Here is a 22,430-nt window from a genome sequence, read left to right on the forward strand (position 1 = left end):
CAATTTTTTTTTTCAAACTTGTGTGATGTACAGGGTGAGTCAACAAGATTACTTCAGTCCATTGCTATCAGAGGAAACAATTTTTCAAGCTGCACAATTTTTTGCAGTCATATCGATAAATACTATCTTTGAAAATTATTCTCTCGCATACTAGGTGATTCAGCCGAACGTGGCCAACCAAAGTTTAATTTTTTTAAACAGAACACCCAGTATATGGATACGTCATTCGATTCCATATTTTTTCAGCTTTCTAAGGAATTTTTGTTTTTGAATTTCTATTGTGGCATTGCCAAGTTAAACGGAAGATCCTCACTCCGAACATTGAAAGATGAAACAAGGAGTTCTTCAAGGGGTTATTCTGGGGCCGTTTATTATTATTCATAAACGATCTACCTGACCATATTAGTTCAAATTCTATAGTTCTCTATGCAGATAATACTACATTGGCAACTGATTCAAATCGTTCTGAAGACTTAGAGAAAAAACTGAATGATTCAGCAAAAGAATTCGTGAATTGCTTTCAAAGAAATTTCTTAGTAGTGAATGCAAAAGAAAACAGCTTGCATGCATTTGTTCTTCATTAAGATTTGTGACAGTCATCGTCAAAAATAGTACTGATCATCTTTCCGAATTAACAGAATTATTTGGCACATATACAGACAACCAAATGAGTTGGGCAAATAGTATTGAATATAGCATAGTATTGAAAGTGAACAATGAAATGTTATACTACAATTCCAAAGTATGCTCAATACCAATCAACTCATCAAAGTATGTATATTATGTTCTGATATATTCATACATATGTATCGTATAAAATCAATATCTAGTTATTCAAACAGAATATCTGTTTCCCAACCAAGAAATATTCGACTCATTTTGAGTCTGAAACCTAATGAACCATGTCGAATATATCTTAAAAAAATATAAAATTTTGACACTTCCATGTATTTATATTTTTAAATGTATAATGTTATTTATGACATATATAAAACAGTTTTTCGATTCCATGCTTCATAAACTAATTAATATTCTTCCACTGTTGAATACATACGTTCCAGTTGGGAAGAGCGAGAGAAGCAAGTCCAGCGATAGCAAACAAAGTAAACAAGTGAAATGATGGAAAGTAATATTATTTTATGGAAGTTTCAAAGTATATTTTGGAGTTTTTTGAGTATGTAGTTGATAAGTTGTAGTTGATAAGATAAGCTAGAGGTGTAACAATTTTTTTTGTTCGTCTTAATTTCGGTTTCACAATTTTGAATGAATTTTTTGATGAAGGTGGCAGAAGTATTGATAATTTGAGAAAACCTCAGTCACATCCGTGTTTATATTCGATGTCAAGGCCTTATTATTTATTTATACAAGGATATGATAGCAATATTCAATCGTGATATTTTTTGCATCGGAACATTTATCCGTTTACGAATCAATAATTATTTTCTCGACAATACCCAAGTCGAGCGTCATTTCCATAATAACATAATTATACCTCGTAGTAGATATCATTAAATGTGAAATAGAAAACAACCAGCTAATTATAATTTTAATTCAAACTTACCAGTTGTGATTTTTACCTCTTGCCTCAAAGGTAATATCAATTCAATGTTAATTATCAGTGCAAAATGGCCGGAGGCTTTCTCATACTCCTGAAATTAGTCAAGTTGAATGTTATAAATCATGAGATGAATTTATTTTATTGCTGCGGGTAAAGAATTAAGTCATTATTATACTTTTTTTCATTAGTTGGGAATACCTCTAGATTTATGGTACTGGTTATTGAATGTTTTTTCTTTGTGAATCATATGTTCCATCTCTTAATTACTGTGGGAAAGTCTGTGTGATTATGAGTTCAAAGCAAAAAATTGAGAAGTGGAATTATTAGGTTATATTCGAATTCAATACATGGATAGTTACATTTTTTGTATTATTTATATTATATTATATTATATTATATTATATTATATTATATTATATTATATTATATTATATTATATTATATTATATTATATTATATTATATTATATTATATTATATTATATTATATTATATTATATTATATTATATTATATTATATTATATTATATTATATTATATTATATTATATTATATTATATTATATCATATTATATTATATTATATAGTATTATATTATATTATATATATTTTTTTGAGTTGAGGCATCGACTACAGAGGTCATTAGCCTTGTATACTTCAGACCGGAATCACATGTGATTCACACCTTTTTTTAGACCTGTTTTATTCAGAAATTGTATTATTTTCAAGCAATTTTTTTCATTTCTAAGACATTGTTGCAGTGTGTCAGGAAGGGAGCAATTGTTTCTATCTTGGGAATATATCGGACACACTAGGAGTAAATGTTCTACAGTGAGTTGTACGTCGCAGGTGTCGCATATTGGGGATCTGGAGCCACACAAAAGGAAGCTAAATGTAATATGAGTATGTCCAATTCTCAATCGTGTAAGTGCAATCTGTTCTCTTTTTTGTTGTGATGGAAAAGGTAGTATCTCGTCGACTTTGTTTTTTATTATTTTCAATTTATGGTTACTCTCATTCCATTCTTGATTACATTTGTCTCTTATTTTATTTTTGATATAGGTTTTTATGTCTTCAGTTCTAATTGGGATGTCATTCAAATAATTTTGTCCAGTAGCATCGCGGGCAGCAGAATCAGCAAGTTCATTACCGGCTATTCCTATGTGTCCAGGAATCCAAAAAAATATTGGTGATTTTACCATACTAAGAATACCATTGTGTTGCATTTCTGAAAAGGCAACTTTTGTTCCATTCAATCGTCCTTGTAGGATGTACCGTTTCCGAGATAGCAATAGTGGTATCAGCTAAAAAAACAGGCCTGTATTATATCAGATTATATCATTGTAGAAAATTAAAAAAATGTAATTTTCGAAATTTCCAATGCAAAATTCAATGTATGTATTGTATAAAATAAAATGCGAAAACCATAAGTGTTAAAAAGAAATACAGTAACACATAAAATGTACGATGTTCAACGTTTTCTACTTAATTTATTTTTCAAATAACTTGATAAAACCATTGTTGAAAGATCATGGGCCGATAAAAAATCATTATATTTTTTCATTCCACAAAGAGAAAATCAAATGACAGTCTTCACCGTTGTTTCAAGTGGCATTAATAATTTTAAAAAATGCAGAATTGCAAAATATGTGAACAGGTGTATTTGTCTGAAGGTCGCTCTTTCTAATGATCGTCTTATTTCTACAAAAAATACCTAATAAGTTCCAACCGTGAGAACTTTCACCAGTGGTCAGTCCACAAAACAAAGATTTAACGAAATTTCATAGTGCTCCCTACCTAAGAAAGTCATAATTGGATCTATTCTCAAATATAAATAAACCGTGGCCGACCTTTTCTTAAGAAACTATCCACATCTATTGTATCATCACCAAGATGGCCTCATTGACGTTTTTCGATACCCCGGTTGGACAAAAGTTTTTTGGAGTTGATATAATATCGTATTGTAACGGTCAAGATTCTTCGTTGAGAACCAAATCTTTATTTCCAATATCATTTTCTCACGTTCGAAAATAAACCAGGTATAATGGACGTTGACATAATAGCTTGAATTTTTTGTGGGTTGTCAGCGAAATTTGAACGAAGCGACTTCTTGTGGATATCGAATACCGCTAGTTGATATATAATGTCTCGAGCTGCGATATGAGTAGATAATGAGTATATTTGCATTCTTTGATAGGATTCGTGTATTCAACAGAAACTAATATTTTTGTTTCAACTCTTTCACAAAAGTGTTAAGTATGATTTTCACACAGCAGAAAGGCTAAAATCGACGGTACCCTATATAATTTCGAAATTAGTTTCAATGAATATAAAAAATGTATGCTCTATTGCATAAAAGAATAATATATTTTGTACATAATTTTTTGGTATTAGATCTCCCATTATTTGAATTGAAGGGGTTATGTTTTTAGGAGTGATTAATTTTTGGGAAAGAAAGTTTTTGGCTTTCTACTACTCCATCTTCATACCAAAAAATGTGGGAATCTTCCAACGAGAGGAAAAAAGTAATCAATATGAAAATAAGTAACTCTATACATGGATGTGTAGATCATGCAAAGAAGCAACTTTCAGATACAAACTGGAAGAAAGCCCTCCTGAAAGAATTTTTTCTTCAATGTAATTCAATAAATTCTAATAAAAGTAATAAAAGAAAAGAAATCAGCTCTTCCCAAGTAACCCTGCCAAGGAAACCATCCAGAGAAAATCCTCCAAGAAACGTTAAAAATTCTTCACATACATAGTTAAATATTCTTTTTTATTTTTCTTTCCATAACTCTGTTGAATTCTCTGTTGAAATTTTCAATTATTTTTTACATTTTTAATTATTGTACTGTGCTTCAGCGTAATGGATATTTTCATTAAAAATTTTCATTATCAACCTGTAATAACCAATGAAATATCTGATATTACTGAATTCAATAAAACTGTAGATTCTTTCGAATATTGCAAATCTTTGAAAGTATTTCACCAAAACATAAGAAGTATAAATAAAAATATTGATGAGATGAAAATACTCTTGAGTCAAATAAATCAAGATTTTGATTGCATAATACTATCAGAAACGTTTAAAGTGGATGACGTTTCTTTCATCCAACTAAACAATTACGACCTATTGTACAACGAAGGAGATATAAATAAGAATGCGGAGTGGTTATGTATGTGAAAAAGTCTTTGAGTTATACATGTGAAGTCGTATCTATTTACAGATGTAGGGTACTAGAAATAAATATTCAAATTAATAAAAATGAAAAAATCTTAATAACTGCTATTTATAGGCCACCATCAATAGATTCTGATCAATTTATTCAAGAATTAAAAATTTACCTGCATAGAACTAGAACTTTTCAAGTTGAAAATCATTTAATAGTTGGTGATATGAACATAGATATTAAGGTAGATAACGATGAGGTTAATTCATATCTTGACAATTTTAGTGAATTTGGTTTCAGGGCACTAATAAATAGCTACACGCGTATACAGGGTGTGTCTGCAAGTTCTATAGATTATATTTTCATTGAGAGCAAAGGAAACGATTTTGAAAAAAAATGTTTATCAATTGTCCTGGAAACACTCATAACTGATCACAAGGCAATAGTAGCGGTCATACCACTTTTAGAAAAGAATGAGCACTTACCTCAAGATGTCAAAACCATAATCAATTACCAAAAATGTATTGAGGACTTAAGTGCATATGCCCACGAATCCAGTAGTTTTTATCAGTTACAAAATCCTAATGTACTACTCAAATATCTTACCGATGTAATAAAAGGCACTCTCGAAAAAAATACCAAAACAATTAAACTAAATAGTAAAAATAGAAAAAGAAAGGAATGGATCACAGTGGGGCTTGTGAATTCTATAAACAGAAAAAACTCTCTTCATAGAAAGTCTCATCCTGAAAGTATAGAAATCAAAAATGAGTTCTTTGCATTTCAAAGGTATGTTAGTAAATTAATAAGGATTAGAAAAGCTGAGTTTTATAAGACAAAAATCTTGAAAAATAAAAACGACTCTAGAAAAATATGGCAAATAATTAATGAAATGAAAAATCAAAAAAATGAAAGTAGAATTGACCAAAAAGTGATATCAAAAGATACAGTGCTCACAAATGCAAATGATATAGTAAATGAATTCAACCAATTTTTTGTAGGTGTAGGAGAGTCTCTTGCAAAACAAATAAGGATACCAAAAACAAAGAAACCAATAAGAAAAAAAATCAGCAACTCCTTTTATTTGTCACCAACAACTAGATGTGAAATAGAATTACTAATAAGGAACTTAAGAGTGGAAAGGCTCCTGGTTGGGATGGAATAACCGCAGAGTTTCTAAAAAAAATGAACACCTTGGTATCTTCACCAATTGTACATCTGATAAATTGCATTTTCCACATTGGTATATGCCCTGATGGATTCAAAAGAGCGATAGTTAAACCGATTTTTAAAAAGGGTGATAGAAAATGTATTTCTTATTACAGGCCCATTTCATTAATTACGAATTTTGCAAAAATTTTCGATAGAACTCTCAAAAATCGACTAACAGAATTTATGAATAAATTTAATATAATATCCGAACAGCAGTTCGGATTTAAAGAAGGCATATCTACCATTGATGCAATATCAGCTCTAACTAAAAATATCTATTCAAACGTCGATGAAAGTATGCCCACTATCTGTATGTTTCTTGATTTGGCCAAGGCTTTCGACACTGTGAACCATTCTCAGTTGTTGGAAGTCTTGGAAGATGTGGGAGTTCGTGGAAGTTCACTAGATCTAATGGGGAGTTATTTATCTCATCGCATGCAGACAGTTAAAGTTAATAAATATATTAGTGAAGAAAAAGTTATTCAACATGGAGTACCTCAGGGATCAGTGCTGGGACCGTTGCTGTTCTCTGTTTACATAAATTGCCTATTAACTCTAAATTCTTCTGGAAAAATTTATAGTTTCGCTGATGATACAGCAATCTTATACTCTGCAAATTCGTGGTAGATAGTGAAGCAAAAATGTGAAAATGATACAGCATCTATACTAAATTGCTTCAACCATATGCAACTCACCGTCAACTTTGAAAAAACATTCTTTATGCCATTTGCATCTTATACGTCGTCGCTACCGTTATACCGAACATTTACAATTGACAATCAGGGTGTTATGATCGATATCGGTACTGCAAATCATATCAGATACCTAGGAATAATGATTGACAAACATTTGAGATGGGATGAACATGTCACCAGTATAACTAAAACCTTGAGGTACATACTATTCAAATTCAAGCAAATAAGAACTTTTTTAGATCCAGAACAGCAGCGAACAGTATATTACGCTTTAGTTGAATCGCGAATTCACTATGCTATTCTCAGTCGGGGTGGTATTTTACCATCACACTTGAGAAATTTAGACATTCTTCATAAAAGAATATTAAAAATAAAGCTCTTCAAACGTTTTAGTTACCCCTCTGTAGAATTATTTCGTAATGCAAATATACTGAGCATTAGAAAATTGTATTTATATAATATCATTGCATATCTCTATAAAATTAGACGAACATTACCAAAAATCGCTCATAACTATGACACAAGAACAAAGTGTAACGAATATGTCAAAGTAAACAAAACCAAAAAATCAATGGGACAGAGATGTTTCACATACGTATCACTCAAGGTTTTCAATTTACTTCCAGAGATGTACAAAATATACATTCACTCCATAAATTCTTACCGTCTCCTCAAAAAACGTTTCAAAACCTTTTTATTGAGCACAGATTCTGAAGTGATAAATGAATTGTTTTGATTTACTATAATGAAATTGTTGATCACCTGACATAACAGGTAAATGCTATAATTATTATCTTAATTATTTTGTTTTCCTCTCTTTCTGTTTTGCTTTGTATTCGGCTCAGACTCTGAAAACAAAAACTATGTCAACTCATACAACCAACCTGGTTAATATAAGGTTTTTATGTTTATAGTATCTGAATTGTAATGTAGCTACCAGTTTCTTCATAATAATGATAATAATAATAACATATTATTATTATTATCATTATGAAAGTAGCTGTTTCAGGAGGGCTTTCTTCCAGTTTGTTTGAAAGTTGCTTCTTTGCATGATCTACACATCCATGTATATAATTACTCATTTTCAAATTGATTACTTCCTTCCTTTCTTTGGAAGATTCCCACATTTTTTTCTATCAAGATGGAGTAGTAGAAAGCCAAAAACTTTCTTTTCCAAAAATTGATTACTCCTAAAAGTATAACCCGTTCAATTCAAATAAGATTTTCCCTTTCTCTCTCTTATTCCGTGACATTATAAAATCGTAATACATGAATGAATTATGTGTATTTTCTATGATGTTATCCAGATTGGTACTGAAGAGCCCCAAGACAAGTGTATTACGGCGAAACATCGTTGTCTACCAATGAGGATGACAGTGTTTCATGTAAGTCCAATTCGTTACCATTCTTTTAAAGTAAAACTCCTGTGAATGATATCTGATTTTATTCCATAACGAATGTTTGGAATACAAACTGAGTAGAGAAAAGTATCTTCTGTATAATTCAGTATTCATATAAAAGTATTCGTTTTGAAAGAAGTTTTTCTTTCGTGTAATTCAATGTTTATATGAAAGTACCTGTTTCAGGAGGGCTTTCTTCCAGTTTGTGTCTGAAAGTTGCTTCTTTGCATTATCTACACATCCATGTATAGAGTTACTTATTTTCAAATTGATTACTTCCTTCCCTTCTTTGGAAGATTCCCATATTTTTTTGTATCAAGATGGAGTAGTAGAAAGCCAAAAACATTCCCAGAATCCCTCACTAATTGGAACAGTATCAAGTCTCTAGAATAGATAAAAAAATAATTTTTTGGCAGCTTAATCTGGAAATAACACTTTGAATTACTCGTTAACAGGTTTTCAATCCGGCGTTTCGTCTCCGAGAAATCATCACTAATTTAAATTTTTTATATGGAAGAGAACCACTCGAAATAGGTAAGTGTTAGCCTTTTTGCCAACACATTCTTAAATGTGTCGATAATCGTTCATTCGGTGATTTTCAAAACATCATTGAGTAAGCTCTGGAATGGGCAACTTTTGATGTCTCACTCTTTCCAATTTTCCCATGATGGCCCTTGTCATCTTGTTACCAGTGTACCAACATTGAAAATTAATTTAATTCAAGTTTGATCGAGAAATCCAAAGATACAAAATAAATATAGTTTAAAAAACTAAAAAACACGCTTTTAAAGAACATCGAACTGAAAAGTAATTTTTTTTTTAAATAAGCTTAAAACAATAACGAACGAAAAATACTCAAGCGCCCGTCAAGCGACGGGCGCTTGACATAAAAAAAATATGGCACAAAGCGCCCACGCTTTCTTCACAATAACACTAGTATTTTCCGTTCTTAATTGTTTTAAGCTCATTTCAAGAAATTATTTTTAACTTTTCAGTTCGACGTTTTTCAGAAGCGTGTTTTTTAGTTTTTTAAACTATATTTATTTTTCATTTTCTAGTTTCATATGATATAAGAGCATGGTTTTTAGACTTTTTAAACTTTATTTATTTTATCGTATATTGTTTAGAAAGATGACCATTGATATTTTCCAATTCCGAAGAGTAAATAAGGGAGCAGGCGCGCGTATTGATAAAAAAAATACTTTTTTCACATGAATTAATACATGTAAAGTGAGTTTGAATTATATCAAGGAGGTTAAGTACAGCGCCATCTGCTCGCCAATAGATTAAGCAATAATTTCAATAATTCTGTCAAATACAGATCCCGAGCTTCAGAGTTACAAACAAACAAACATACTTACATACAGGTGAAGCTAATAATAAAAGCGTGATGAATGAACAGCCAAGAAACATCAATGCTGATTAGTGATTCTACCCAGATAATGTGTCAAAAAAAATTGATTTTTTTTAAGTAGCCCATACACTAACAATGTTGAGCAATAAAATTGTTAAGATTGTGCAATTTATTGAACAAAATCATATCTACTTTTGATGCACTGTTTGAACCTTTGGTGTAGTAATGAATACTACTGGAGTTTTTCCCAACACCAAACCGTTATTTTAACACCTCGACATGTGTTTCGATCACCAAGTGATCATCTTCAAGAGGAAAAATCAAACAGTTTTATCTTCCTCTTGAAGATGATCACTTGGTGATCGAAACACGTATCGAGGTGATAAAATAACGGTTTGGTGTTGGGAAAAACTCCAGTAATATTTAAAATCATATCTGTTCAAAAAAATCTGTTTGAAATATGTTTTCCGTTAACCAGCTGTCGCCCCCCTACGAACGACCACTCTCAAAAGTCGAAACTTGTGCGAGCTGAGGACTAACGAGGTCTCACCTTTCAACGTGTGATTCCTAACACGGGAATCGTTATGAAACATATTGCGACTGTGGACAATATTGTGCAATATCCAGTCAGTCAGTATCAATAAGTACCGATGACGGAGAATTAGATAGAAAATTCATTTTGGCAAATATATGGTCTTCCATTAAGCACTTCATATCTTTAAATTTGAATTAAACAAAGTGCGTGGGAGATATCATCGAACTTTTTTGTTCGTTCGAAAGACTTATTGATGCCATTATGTGTGGGTTATGTTGACTTTGAAGACCGCTGTAATTTGTGGCTTATTCGCATACACCTGCGACTTAAGAAATCCCCGCAAGAAAAAAGTCCAACTGGGTCAAATCGCACGATCTCGGTGGCCAGTTTACATCACCTCCACGTTAGATGACCATACCCTCAAATCACTCGTGCAGAATATCAAATGTGGCATGAGCTGTGTGGCACGTAACGCCGTTCTCTCGACACCACATGTCGTTGGTGTCCAGATCATCCAATTCAGACAAAAAAAAAATGGTAATCATAGACCTATAGTGGTCGCCGTTGACAGTGGCCGCCAGCTCAAAATCCACACCAAATAGTTACTTTTTTGAGATGCATTGGACGCTTTTGGATCTCATGTGGATTGGTGTCGTCACAAATTCGACAATATTGTTTGTTCACGTCCCATTTATCCAGAAATGGGTCTCATCGCTGAAGAGGATTTTTCGATGAAAATTAGGGTCAGTTGCCAACTATTCCAGAACTCTTTCATCGAACACACGTCGTTGTTTATGATCGTTTACTTTTAGTTTCTGGGTCAGTTGTATTTTGTACGAGTGCAGGCTCAATTACGACGCAAATTTTCTCAAGTTGTGGTCTGCGAAAAGCCGAGTTCTTGTGAGCGACGCAAAATCCTCTGCCTGGTATTCTCCTGCACACTATCACAGACAGCGACGCTATTTTCGGCAGATCGAGCAACACTCGACAAAGTGTTGCTCGATCGTTTACTGAACCAGTGGACTCAAATTTATCTACCATATTGCGAAGATTATGGCGCCCGTAAAATGGGCGAAGCGCGCGGTACGTTTATCTATAGGTCGCTTACGAGGAAATATTAACTTCGCGCAATCAAACTTCCGTTAGGAGTTTGGAATGAAGGAGTGAAGTGAAGTTATGAGAAAATATTTCGTACCAATGAATTGGGGGTTTTTTAAATATTTTGCAGGGTACCAATTAGAGCTTGACGTTTCAAAGTTAATTTTTTTATGACATCAAATAATTTGCTTTCCATATTGGTTTTCTGGCAGACAAGCACTTTGGTAAAATTTATGATTGTATGTGTATATACATGTGTATCATAAGTTATTCCAAGAATAACGCTAGGAAGTTGATCTATTCAATTGGGATTTGTTCCGTTATGAAGATATTTGGAAAATGTAGTTTTTCTATTATAAAATAGCTATTTTGACCATTGTTTTGACATTTGATTTCTCCGTGTGAATTTCTCTCTGAAAATATGCAGTTGTTGGAGATATTTCCATAAAAACATATGAAACATATTAGGAACACAAATACAGGCTGATTCACGGTGGATGGCACATTAGACGTTTCTGGTGAACCAGACAACGGATCACTTTGAAAATTTAATGGAGGGCATATTCGGACATTCTCTAGCCAACTAAAATATTTTCGACAATGCGGTGTTGCCGCTTCTATTAGAAAGCAGTAGCAACTTTGATTTTTCAAATGGAACACTCTGTATATAATATTATTTTTGGAATCTCCAACAATTGCCCGACAACTTTTCTTGATATTTTCCTATACCTATCTGTTACCGTTTTCGAAATAAAAATTAATTTCAATTTTTTTCTTCGAAAATCATGACTTCTAAAAATGCCGATATCTTTTAGTTAAGAAGTACTATGATATCGAAATTTGGTTTGGAGTTAGGTGATACTTGGACACTTCCCACACGTCAGCCTAATCTCCGTTACTTCAATACAGGGTGGTAAAAAAATACAGTTTTTTCGTTTGCTTGAAAAAGTTGCTGAAATTTGATTATTTTGAATGGACACCCTGTATATTATTGAAAATTCGGAAAGCTGCTGAAATTTGCTTTCTTTCTATGTATATCATACCTATACCTAACTAGTCAAGTGTCGGACTTATGAACATTTATTTGTGAAAATGTCCCTTCAGAATGGTATTTCCATTCGGTATTTGGTAAGCAGGCCATGATTACTATTTGACAGTAGCGTTGTGACATTCTCCTAATAATATCGACATTTTCGTCACTTCAGAAGTTGCAAATACCTTCAAAACGATGGAACAAAACTATTCAAACGAAGTTCTTATGAATTTGTTTATTATTTTTGGACAGTGTAACAGAATTATCAGCAGAACATGTAGAAAGTTCAATTAAATGTATCCGAATCTACCGCCAATGAACCTCAAGAAATTTATACGAATTCAGAACAATTTCAATATGTTTGGATAAACTTTAAAAAAAAGCACCAAGAAACTTGAAATTGGAAATATTGATATGAATAATTATATAAAAGTAAAACAATCATGTGGAATATTTCAAAATATGTTCGAATCGCTGGCCGTTCACTTCCAAGCACTTTAAAATGCGGGTGTTGACTGCTTTCGTGGTGGCAGATCTGATTTCATTCATCCAAATCTTCAAATGTTTGGGCAATCCTTTCTAACAATTTATCTCTCGAACGCACGGGTATTTTGTAAACTTTTTCTTTAAACATTCCCCACAAATAAAAATCTAATGGATTAAGATCGGGTGATCTCGCTGGCCAATTCCATGGTCCCAAGCGCCTCATCCACCGATCGTCAAATAGTCTATCCAGTTCTGCGCTCACTTCTCTTGTGCAATGTGCAGAAGCTCCGTCTAGTTGGTACCAACAGTTTCGATAATCTTCGAGTGGCAGATTATCCACGAAGCTGTCTACAGTATTCTCCAAAATATTCAGGTAGCTTCTGGATGTTAATGACTCCTCGTATATCACGTACCTTAATTTGTTGTCCATCAACATGCAGAAGACATTAAAACTGAATTTTTCTTGAAATCCGGCTTCTTTTGTGACGTGAGGATTTTTACTGGACCAATAATGACGATTTTTTCTATTAAAAATCCCTTCTCTCGAAAATTTCGATTCATCAGTCCAAATAATTTTATTTAAAAAAAGTGGATCTTCTTGAATGCGTGTCAACAACATTTCACAGAATTCTACTCTCTGTTGAGGATCTTGAGGCTTCATTGCTTGAATTTTGGTGAATTTATAATCATGCATTTTATGTCTTCGCAAGATTCTTTGAACCGATGAATATTTTATACCCAAATCTTCTTCAGCACTTCTTATGGATGACTCGGGAAATGCGTGAAAATATGCTAAGACATTAATCTGGTTGTCTTCGAAAGTTACGGGTCGAGGCAAGTTTCTTGGTGCTTTTAAAGTTGATCCAAATGCATTGAAATTGTTCTGAATTCGTATAAATTTCTTGAGATTCATTGGCGGTAGATTCGGATACATTTCATTGAACTTTCTACATGTTCTGCTGATAATTTTGTCACACTGTCTAAAAATAATAAACAAATTCATAAGAACTTCGTTTGAATAGTTTTGTTCCATCGTTTTGAAGGTATTTGCAACTTCTGAAGTGACGAAAATGTCGATATTATTAGGAGAATGTCACAACGCTACTGTCAAATAGTAATCATGGCCTGCTTACCAAATACCGAATGGAAATACCATTCTGAAGGGACATTTTCACAAATAAATGTTCATAAGTCCGAAACTTGACTAGTTAGGTATAGGTATGATATACATAGAAAGGAAGCAAATTTCAGTAGCTTTCCGAATTTTCAATAATATATAGGGTGTTCCATTTAAAATAATCAAATTTCAGCAACTTTTTCAAGCAAACGAAAAAACTGTATTTTTTTACCACCCTGTATTGAAGTAACGGAGATTAGGCTGACGTGTAGGAAGTGTTCAAGTATCACCTAACTTCAAACCAAATTTCGATATCATAGTACTTCTTAACTAAAAGATATCGGCATTTTTAGAAGTCATGATTTTCGAAGAAAAAAATTGAAATTAATTTTTATTTCGAAAACGGTAACAGATAGGTATAGGGAAATATCGTGAAAAGTTGTCGGGCAATTGTTGGAGATTCCAAAAATAATATTATATACAGAGTGTTCCATTTGAAAAATCAAAGTTGCTACTGCTTTCTAATAGAAGCGGCAACACCGCATTGTCGAAAATATATCAGTTGGCTAGAGAATGTCCGAATATGCCCTCCATTAAATTTTCAAAGTGATCCGTTGTCTGGTTCACCAGAAACGTCTAATGTGCCATCCACCGTGAATCAGCATGTATATTGACAGTTATCAGAAGAAAATTGTGAGCGATTGTTTTCCATTGTTGTATAGTAATTTCACTAAGATACTAGAAATTCCAATGTTTGAGAACATTCTTTTTTTTTATTTTTCTGAAGAAAACGTTGTTATTCTATAGATTCCATGCTATAATTTTATAGGAAATATGTGCCTGAAATTTTTCGATCCAGAATATACCTAGTTGGCAATATGAATTATTTTGTAGATTAATTCCCTTTGGGATTTTTTAATAATTTTTGTAATTTTTTTTTCAGTAACAAGATTCACGTCATCAAGATGGAGTGTCCTGAATGAACTGTCATTACAAAAATCTCTTTTTTCATAGTTTTGAAAGTGTAGGTCACATGAGAATCTGTTACGTTGACTATAATTTATTTTACTCTTCAATTTCATTTTCGAAGTTTATGATGAAGAAGTTTAATGTTCTTCTACTGTCAAACCACGAGGTGTCTATTCTATATAGTCCCATATTTTCAAAAAGAGCTCTTGAATGATAAATCTGAATAAAATATGGTTCCATTTGAGAAATTCAAATGAAAATGTGTGTTATTTCAACACCTCTGTGGACATCACTGTGGACAGCACAAAAATGTTGGGCAGAATTTTCTAGTGCTTCGTCTTTTAACTTTTCCTCTCACACATGAGTGGTTCAAAAAAAACGTACGATAAAGGAAATAGCAAACTAATTTATATTCAACACAACTAACGCTATTTGATTTCCTTGTTTGACCGCTCGATTCGCTTTCTAAACTGAACTGCCCTCTCTGAACGAGAAGCCGGCCTTTTATATCGGTAAAGGTCCAGCGTAGAATTCTGTAGTCTGTTCGGTACTCGTCTAGATTTTTCGCGGCGGTTTCAGACTGCATTCTTTCGCGGTGACGTCATGTGTTTGTTTGCTGGCCAACATATCGGTCAGGGGCGGCTTCAGATTTATTACAATATGATATAATAATGAAGAAAACGTTCAGATCAGGAATGAACGGAATTTCGACTTTTGAAAACTACGAAAACCAAGATAAATTCAGTTCCATACCACCAATACACGAAGAACTTTGGAAAAATTTTCAAGGAACTAGGTATGAAGGTGGTATTTGAAACAAGTCATACACTACAGAACTTTTCAGGAAATCCAAAAGACAAAGTCGAGAATTCGACTGAAATTTACGAAATTAAATGTAAGGACTGCGATGCAAAATTTTATGGACAGACTAAAAGATCTATTGAAATAAGATATAAGGAACACTTAGCACACCTAAAATATGGAAGACCAGAAAAATCAGCAGTCGCCCATCATATTTTGCAACAAAACCATTCCATAGACTTTAGTTCATTAATATTAGCTAGACAAGTTAACAACTACAGGCATCTAGATGCCTATGAGGGTGTAGAAATAAGTAAATATAATAATATTATGAATAACGATGGTGGACCAATACCTGATAGTATACTATATAGCTTGTTAAAATAATTATTAGATTCACCTATTATATAAGGACACATTGTAAAATTGATATAAAACTTGTAGATAAGGCAATATTGTGAGGTATCCTTATTTATATAAGGATACCATTGTAAGTATATTTAGTTTAACCTTCCTCTTGAAGATGACCACTTGGTGATCGAAACACGTGTCGAGGTGTTGAAATAACGGTTTATTGTTGGGAAAAAACTCCAGTAATATTCATTAACATACCAAAGGTTCCAAACAGTGCATCACAAGTATTTGAGGGTTATTCAAGTATAACTTTGAAATACATTTCGTCACTATTAAATGGAAAAAATCCCAAACACTGGAATATTCTCCTCTGATATTTTTCGAAACACCGCCTATGATGTCAATATACTGATTTTTCGCCAATTAACACTATCTAGTATGAAATTCGAAAGGCAGCTCGACCACAGCAATTAAAAAAGGCAGTATCCTATCAGCGGGAGACCCTCCTTCCGATAAACCAATCTTTTTACACAAAAGCAAGCTAATTTCAGGGCATTTATTGTTGTTGGAAAGATATAATTTCCGTTGTTAGACACGCTACCAATTCAATCTCGAGAGATTCACCGTTTAGGAAAAAAAGAAGCTTGAAAGTGCTGCTAGATGGTTTGTTGGCGCAAAAGACGAAAACACGGTAATTAACTTGTGAAAGAATAAAAAAATAGTATGACCACGGAGGCTGTATGGATGAAGATTTTATCTATAAGATAATGATCTGAAATTACAACTCTCGGAGAAGTGAAACTCATAGGCGTTACAAGCGCGGGATTTTTAATTAAGAACGGTTTCATGGAAATTGATACTTGATTCAAACAAAACCCCGAGTTTTACTCAACAATAAAAAATATAAGATCATCAGGAGTAGCAATTTTCGGTTCTGGCATATTATTTTTAAAAGAATATTGGTTACAAATAGCAAATTATTGTACGGGAAAAGTTGCATAAGATCAACAATTTCCGTCTGTGAATTGATCATCTTTATCAATAACACATCGATATGATTCGAATATTGTTACTGTGTTAATGACGTGTTATCTCCATATTTCACATGTACGAAGATAATAATAATAATAATAATACTTTCATAAGTTACTATTTCTACCGATCACAAATGTTGCACAAATGTTGTACCTGAGTATATATTATGGGGTTATAATACATGAGACAATACATAAAATGTTCATGATAAGTACATGACAATCCGGTTCCGATAACAGTTGTGCACTGTTTTTGTTCTTCCACCGGTTCAAAAGATTTTTTTTGAAATAGGGGGAAGTGAAAAGATTGCAGGGAAAATTAGGTCGAGAGGAAAGTAACGAAACAGAGAGCGTTTCAGGTGGTAAGTTAGATTTAATTATTGCTCAGCAAATGTTCTTTAAATTTATGGCTGAATGATTTTCTGGGTAGATTCGAAAATGTACATTGTAGGAGAAAGAATGGCAGCTTATTTCTTTGGAATTTTTTGGGATTATAATAATTGTTTGTCGAAGAATGGACAGATTGCGTATGGTAATGAAAAAAATACTGAAACATATACTGGTGAGTTAAATTTGCGTCGATGAAAAAGGATTTCGAAGATGCTACCACTTATAGAGAAGCTTAAATAGAGGCTCTCTAAAAAGTGGAATTTTATTAATGAATCAAATATAAAAAAATTGAACAAATCGACATGAATGCAAGAAGCAATTATCATTATTTTTGTTTTCCTCTTTTCGTCAGTACTTTCATAGCTTTATTGTAATTTTCTAGGTTTTCATTTGCCCCATTCTTGAATACTATATTTTCATGTCTTCAGTATGAATTTGCATTGTACAGGGTTTTTATTTATCGATATTACTTATAGTATTCATTTTTTTTTCGTTGCCGCCTTAACTGCCACGACCAGAACTATCGCAAATATTTAAAGGCGTAGGATGCACCTTTGACTTACTCCTAAGTTTGTGGTATCAGTTTCTTCTGGAACAGTTCCTATATATGTAATCTCGATTTATTCGATCAAGAGCCAACTTTTGGCTTGTACATCTCAAATGATACCTGCCATATTGAAAAATGGCATCAATCTCCTCTGAGATCTGAAGCCGAATTGAATAACTTCTAGCTTCCTTCAACCTTTTCTGGGATTCTTGCTACTGTACTAGTGACAGTTATTCTTCAATGCAGTATATATTTTCTAGATTTGAATTTATCTTTTCTTCTGGCTTCTCTACGTTTGGAACGTATAACATAATTTTCTATAATGTCTTCACATTCTTTCTGTTGATTCTCAATAAATCGCATCTTCATTTTTTCATTATATTCTATTTTCTTTTTGTCGTGAGTACTTGTTATTCATAGCTTTTTCTAGTTTACATACTTTCATTGTTCAAAATTTTTTTTCTTTTGCATTCATTGTTTTCTCGCGTATTTTAACTTTTGTTTAGGTACTGTTTTCATTTCTATTTATTGTTTAAGAGTTTATTTCACTTTGTCTGTCCACCAGTGTGACTTCTTCTTGTTCTATTCCATGACTCATATATTTGATGTAAAAACAATATACTATAGCAATTCTGTGAATGATTGCGAGTATTAACTTAAAAGAAAAAAGTGTTTTTGTATAATTCATTGTTCGTATAAAAGTTGTTGTTTCTAAAGTATTTTTTCTTTCGTGTAATTCTATGAAAGTTATTATTTCGACAGTGCTTATTCTTCCAATCTCTGAAATTCACTGTTTTGCATGATGAACACATCTTCAAAAAAAGTTCATTTTGAAATTATTAATGTGAAATTCCTATAGCCGAACGTAAAATCGATTGCTGGCGAGTAGACGGGTTGCCATGCACAAGCGACTGTGCAATATTTCTGACAATGATAATTTAGAAACTGGAAGTGAGCAGCTTCCTGCGAAGTAAGCAAAATCACTCCACGATAGACTATCAAATCATCAGTAAGTTATTTATATTTTTATATTACATAATTAAAGTGTGCATTTATTTGTCCTATATTTGGCCTGTCTCAAGAGTTAGTAAATGTAAAATCTACTCTACCTTTCTTGATGATTATTCACGCTATTCAAAGAACCTACCTGCATATTTAGAAATTCTAGGTTCGTTAATGTACGGCTGTACGTTAATATAAAAGCAGGCAACAACTAGTAATTTATATGTATGCTTCAAAAATACAGTTACTGAAAAATATGCCAACTGCACTAAGTAATGAATAGCTTCGAGAATCGAATTATGTTACCTAGAAAGAAATTCGCAAAACTAACACAACCATTAACGATGTCTGCCCGCGTTCGGATCGCGTTCTCGGCGATAGATCACCCCTCTATCCCGCGCATCGTCCCCCGGCGTCTTACAGTAGACGCGACGCGTAATGGCTTACTGTGTTGCATCAAGTTAATCTTATCGTATTAACTTGCAAACGATAGATCTAAATTACTTAGTGTGAAAGACAAAGTTTATCTATATTAAATACTTAAAACGACAATTGTATCAATTTCTATAAGGATTTGACAGATATTCTAAAATGGGCATTGTAAAAAAGTATCCAATTTAATTGTATTCATTGCTCAGTATATTGTATATGGTGGCTACCACATAAGAAGTTAATATATGCTATCGCGGTACATTATGTTCATGTAACTCCAGCGGTATAGGCAGCGCACGACAAGATAGCTCATAGCTCTCAGGGTGCAGGAATTTTTCCCACTTACTCGATATCGATATCGTTATATTATGACTAAAAATGCACAAAACCTTTGTAAATTGTAGCCTTTATGTTTTCTGATGTATAAGCTGTATTTATGTAAAGTTTCATCTAAATCTATTAAGAAAGAGCCTTATACAAATATACATACATACATACATCTGCTAGGCGTCCCATGACTAGATTCCTATGGCTGAAATCAAATCAAATAAGCAAATGACAGTGACCTGTAAGAAGGCCTGTTAGACATCGTAGTTCATCCCTACTGTAGTCCAACAAATGTTTGGTATCAAGCTTCGAAGGGTGAATAAACACCTTGGAGTGAGCCAATCCTGGAAGATTCTGCCAGAAGTCCATAAATCTTCTTGCCATCCAGGTGTTCAGTGTTTGTTTGGCAAAGCCCAAAGCGATGCCAATGACAGGTTCTGGTCCGATGAAGCCGCTTGCAGCATTCTCCTTTGTGAGAGCGTCAGCAGCTTCACTGCCTTCCAGGCCAGTATGGCCAGGAATCCAGACCAGAGACAATCTGTTGAGTCTTCCTATCGAGGAGAGTCGTTTTTGACAGTTTGCTATCAATTTAGACGTTGCTCGGTAGGAGCCAAGAGCTTCCAACGCCGCTTGACTGTCCGAGAATATTTTTATTAACTTGTGATAACGGGATTTATCCAATCTCTCCGCACACAATTCAATAGCGTAAATTTCCGCTTGAAATACAGTAGCATAAGTTCCTAGGCAGGTAGATAACTCTGTCCTGGGTCTGCGACTAAAAACACCTGAACCAGAACCGGAAGGTGTTTTGGATCCATCTGTGAATCAACATCTATCTGCTCTTAATGTTTCTTTCTTCCGGAGGATCCAGTCCTCTCTACTCGGGAATAGTACTTTATAAGGCGGTTGTTAGTTGACAGTTGGAGGCATAAAGTCAGAGGTCATTTCTAGAATGCTGTGACTTCCAATGTCAACCAACAGTCTGTTACACTCTGCATTGAACTGATTCGTGCAATTGGCAATGTGCACAAGTCTGTATGCATTCCATCTAGCCTCTCTCTCCAGAAAAATGTGGAGAGGAGGTAGATCTAGAAGGGTCTCCATGGCCGCTGACGGTGTGGTACTGATGGCACCACTGATGGCCAGACAAGCCTGTTTCTGCAAGCCAGAGAGCTTCGCTTGGGCCGTTTTCTGTAAAGCCTTCGGCCACCAAGCAACTGCACCATAAGTGATCATTGGTTTGACAATCATCATATAAATCCAATGGATTTGTTTGGGACCTAAGCCACAAGTGTTACCACAAATCCTTCGACATGTCTATAGAGACAATCTGGCTTTGTGTAAAACTTTTTCCAAATGAGCGTTCCAGGTGAGTTTTTTATCAAGGACAATGCCAAGATATTTCACCTCCGTTCCAAATGGAATGACCACACCACTGAGGGAAAGGGGCGTTAGATCTTCCAATTTTCTCCTTTCGGTGAAGGGGATTAAAACAGTTTTGCTGGGTTGACAGACATCTGCTCCCTCAGGCACCAACTGTGAACAACGTCCAGCGCGCTTTGGAGGATATTACAAGCTACCCTTCCTCAACGGGGTTGTTTGCTGAATCTGTCGATTTGCCGGTTTGATAAGTATACTGGTGGTTATTCAGGTGGGATGCATATAATGCTACCCTCCTGATATGTCTGTCCAGAATCCTCTAAAGTCCTTTCAGCAGGAAGGATGTAAGGCTGATTGGTCGTACTGATTTGGGGTGTGGGTCTCTTCGGCCCACTTTAGGTATATATACCACCATTGCTGCCAACCAACTGGGTGGTATATAGTTCCACGCCAGACTAGCTCTATAAAATTTTGTGAGAATAGGTAGAATTATTTCCAGTCCGTTTTGAAGAAGAGCTGGAAATATACCATCCTCTCCGGGAGATTTGAATGGCTGAAAAGATGATTCCATAACGAATGTTTGTGAAAACTGAATACAATTTTTTTATAATTCATTGTTCATATAAAAATAGTTGTTTTGAAAGTATTTTTTCTTTCGTATAATTCAATGTTTATATGGAAGTAGGTGTTTCTAGAGGGATTTTTCTTTCAGTTTGTCTCTGAAAGTTACTTCTTTGTATGATCTACACATTTCTGTAGATATATTGTTTCGGAATTATTTGCTTTCTTTCTTTTTTTCGGAAGATTTCAACATTTTTTTGTATAAAGATTGAGAAGTAGAAAGCTAAAACATTTCTTTCCTTATATAACATAATTATGAATAACCACCATGTTTGAAAAACATGTTTCCACGTGGTATGCTTTTTTGACCCAAGTGAAGTCGCTTATGTTAAATATAATAGTTCTGGTAATGAAGATTTTTGCTGTGGGTCGCATTCATAAATTAAATAGATTATTTACACGGGCAAACCCATTAACTTCTACAAACAGTCAAGTAGATTCATTACTGAAACCCATTCCGTTCAGATCCACACACGATTAAAGAAGTGCACAAGTGCGATTTGCGCTAATAAAAAAGGGCACGGCTCAGAGAAGTTGATGCTGTAACATTATTAAATCTCCAAGTGAGACAGGTAGATAGTAGCACCTGCCTGTCTTTCCCACGGTTCACCGGAAGTCCAATTATCTGTAGCCACCTCTACAAGTAATAAGGATTGGCATAGGCGTCACTGATCTGTTAAGGATGCATTAAATAACGTGGAGTGGTTAATTTCGGATTTTCGAGGTCGTTACTCAAATTACAGAAAGGTCACAAATTTGAATCGGGCTGCAATATGGCGAATATAATTTATTGAAATTTATGTAGAGTAATTATGGGAAACGAGTTCACCGCATGACTGGGTTTTTAAGTTTCCAGCCTTATCAAAAACGAAATCATGAAAATATTTCGACAGATTTCATGTTATTCATCGATGGT

Source organism: Leptinotarsa decemlineata, unplaced genomic scaffold, assembly GCF_025532065.1.
Source record: "Leptinotarsa decemlineata unplaced genomic scaffold, Ldec_3_MD MMD2_tig00001393_RagTag_RagTag, whole genome shotgun sequence".
Taxonomy (NCBI): Eukaryota; Metazoa; Arthropoda; class Insecta; order Coleoptera; family Chrysomelidae; genus Leptinotarsa; species Leptinotarsa decemlineata.